Raw genomic sequence first — 3,818 nt, forward strand, 5'->3', positions numbered from 1 at the left:
AAGAATTTATGTACTCTTTGTTGGTCTATTCATTGTACGTTCACGGAGAAATTTTCGAGGTGTAACACGTTGCTACATACAGGGAGCATCATATTGTTGCTCCCGAAATATATGTGCAACTAGTTATGTGAGGCCCGTGCTAAGCCCGGGCCCAAACTCAAGATATAAAAGTAGATATTTTAATTAAAGAAATATAATTTGTGTTAGTATAAGTGTATAGCAACAACAACAACCATATATCCATTGTAGTCCCACAAGTGGGTATTTACGTTAGTAATAATTAAATTTCATATAAGTATATTTTCAATATATGAAAGCAAAGCTTTCATTCCACTCCTTTAATATTTTAACTTCCATTTTGATGAAATTATTTACTTCAAATCATATGCGGAGCCAGAATTTGACATTTATAAGTTATGTATCCTAATTTTATGAGGTTATTTAGTTCTAAATAAATAATCTATACATAGTTAATGAACTTTTAAGACAAATACATAATTTAACTTGTGCAGCTGATGGAGTTGTTCCTCCCTTAATTAGGGATTAGGGGTTCGAACATGGATATGGAAAAAATCTTTGAAGGGAGCGCTTCCCCCAATTGGGCGCGATACAGTGCGAATTATCTGGATTAATTAGGCTCAAATGCGGATATCGAGCACCAAACAGAAAACCAAAGAACATGAAAAATGAGGTAGGAGGTTCATAGCTTTTGAAAAGTAGACCTTAAAAACAAAAAACAAAAAAATTGACTTAAATAAATAAGATTAGGACCTAAAAGTAATTAATTAAAAAGTTTAAATTTTTTTTGAAAATTCTTGTGAGGACTACAAAAGTCCCTATGTTTGCTCTTATATATAGTAGTAATATGTATGTATATCTACGTCCATCCTTGCTAATTGAGGAAATGAGCCTAATATCACTTTTGTGATTACACATGGCACCATTTTGTTTATCCAACTTACACGTAATCTAAGGGTGCCACCAAAAATTAATCATGCATATGTATTTCCTAATCTACCAGCTGCCCACTAGTCAAGGGCACACGTGGATTGGTATCCCACTCACCACCATGTCATCAACTTAATTTATTTCTTTATCTCACTACAATCCAACATTTAATCAATTACACGTAATTAATTTTTTGATCTCAATTTACTTAAATATAATTATTTTCAACACACCTCATATACTCATTATCACGATTACAAAATATGGTACTATTCCGTAGCCTCTTTTGGCACACATAAAATATTATTTCCAATCACCGTAACCACAATTTTAAATCTTAAATCATTTGAGGACCTCATCCTTTTATTCACCAATCTCTTTATTTGCATACTTGTGTATGACCAAAATTCTCCAGTGCCAGCGGTTCGAACCATAGCTCAAATGTACGAATATAATATTGATAAAACTTATACTGTCTGATTCGCTTAACCTCTAACCTTCACGACACTTACTTATCACTTTTTAACATAGAATAAATTCTTATAACCGCAAAACAAATCTTGTCCTTGAACCTATGTCGATTAACTTACGAAAAAAATCCAACGTACGAAAGTACGGGATGTAACACATGACCCCTCCGAGCTTATGTTAGTTTACTCACAATGCAAATGATGCGAAAATTTTCGAGGTGTAACATTCCTCCCCCCTTAGAAAAATTCGTCCTCGAATGTTAAGCTCTTAGGAATTCTATGAAAATTTTCCAGAGTTTCTCCGGTAATTATACCACTACCGTCCTATCACAACCATCCAATCAATCGACTTTGCAAAGCTTTATCAATTAAATCTCCACAATGCGATTCATAATATCAATAGTAAAAGTTATTCTTACCTCAGTCAAGATTTGGAGATCTTGAAACCTTATTTATCTTTGATAGATTCCTTCGTCCAGCCAAGATTTGATGTTTAGAACAAGAACTACAAAACCCTATATGCTTTCCGAGCCTCGTTGATGGCTAACATCAACACTTTATGACAAAAAATTAGCATATAAAATTGCAGGAAGATGCATGTATGTTGGAATGGTCTAGAGTTGAGAAATGACCAGAAAAATAACCCAAAGGGTCCTTTATACTTTGCCAAGGTCGGTAGAAATTAACCCTGCGCGTTCGTGCTTGGTTGGCTGCCACCCTTCTGCATGTTCGCGCTCAGTGGTGGTGCGTTCACGTAGATCAAATGTTACACCCCGTATCTTCGAAGAAGCACTTATCAAATTTGAAACATAAGTACGTTAAGTTAGGGTTAAGTAAAACCTCTTGGGAATATAAGGAGCAAGCATTGTTAAGTATATTTAAGGAGTAAAGGATGTATATAAAGGTATACCAGAAGGTTTTATAAGGAAGTGAGCTAAAGAAATGGAGTAGTACGACTTTGGAGAAAGGATGGGTAAAGTTTCGTGTCAATATTTTGGTCCAACTTGAGGGCAAAATATCTATTAGCATATCAAGTGTTTAAGGTATTTCAAAAGCCTAAAATGAATTTTGTAGAGGCTAGTTTCCAACGCAACAAACCTCTCATCGATATGACATCGAAGTAGAGAATTATGGACGTTACAAGTTAGGCTGACAGAGCGGAAACGGCCTGCTACAATACTCGGGTTGCTACAGTACCCGAGTTGCTACAGTACCGAACTAACACATCTATAAATATCCCTCTAACCCATCATTTTTCATCATCTTTTCATTCACCACACTTATAAAGAGTTCTAGAGAGCTCTTGAGAGTTCCATAACTCGCCATAAATTTCTATAACTCTCCATAAATTTCTAGAATATTCCATAATCCTCCATAACCTTCCTTAATCCTACATAACCTTTCCATATTATTAAGAGAGAATACCAACATCAAAACCCCAAGGATAATCCACGGAAGGTAATTTTTCTTGTTTCTCTTCAAGGTGGTGATGAACTTGGTCTTGGAAAGGGGTGAATAAAGTGAAGTTCTTCTACTATAAGGTATGTTCTTCCTATTATTTACATGATTGAGATGATGTAAAGGTTTAGCAATTCTTAGAGAGGAAAGAATCATAGGAGAAAAATCATAAAGTGTTGAGTTGAAGTTGATGGCCATGAGGTGAATTTGAAAGGAGATTTTGGACTAATTTGAGCTTAAATTAAATATAACTCCTTGATTATGGTATTGTTGATATGGTTATGGTTAGTTGAGAAATTTGGAAAACATCGTGTGGGATGTTTTATGGAACCTATTGGTGTTGATAATATTGTGGTTGATGTTGGTATTGTTATTATTTTTGTTGGTTGCTAGATTATAATTTTGGGCTAGGCATATAACTAGGGGACATGCTGCCCGAATTTCGGAAGATTCTAAAAAGATTTCATTTAGATGCTTGAGACAAGTGTATGATATTGAGCCTAATGATAATATGGATGGTTTACGTGTGGATTCACGAGCTTGGGAGGATAAACGTTAAGTGGCAAAGGCTGCCGAAAGGTATGTTAAGGCTTTCCCTTTCTTTCTTTTTGACATGATCTTATGATACGAGCGAACAACGAGTATTCTACTCTTAGAAGTACTAGGAGTATCTCAGTTCTTGATGATCCTGTACCCCTCTATTAGGATTTTTCCTTCTATTCATGGGTCATAAATATTGTATCATGATAATATTAGTTTATTTTTATGCATTACATTCATTTGCATACATGCATATTAACCTGTGACCAGAAGGCGTTATATACGTGTTTATTATGTATATTATATATATATGGGGTAAGGGGAAAGGGTGAGGCGTTATATACGCATTACCACCTGATCAACTGGTGCACATTGATGATGATTATGATGCCCGAAGGGGCC

This window comes from Lycium barbarum, chromosome 1 (assembly GCF_019175385.1).
Source record: "Lycium barbarum isolate Lr01 chromosome 1, ASM1917538v2, whole genome shotgun sequence".
Classification (NCBI taxonomy): domain Eukaryota; kingdom Viridiplantae; phylum Streptophyta; class Magnoliopsida; order Solanales; family Solanaceae; genus Lycium; species Lycium barbarum.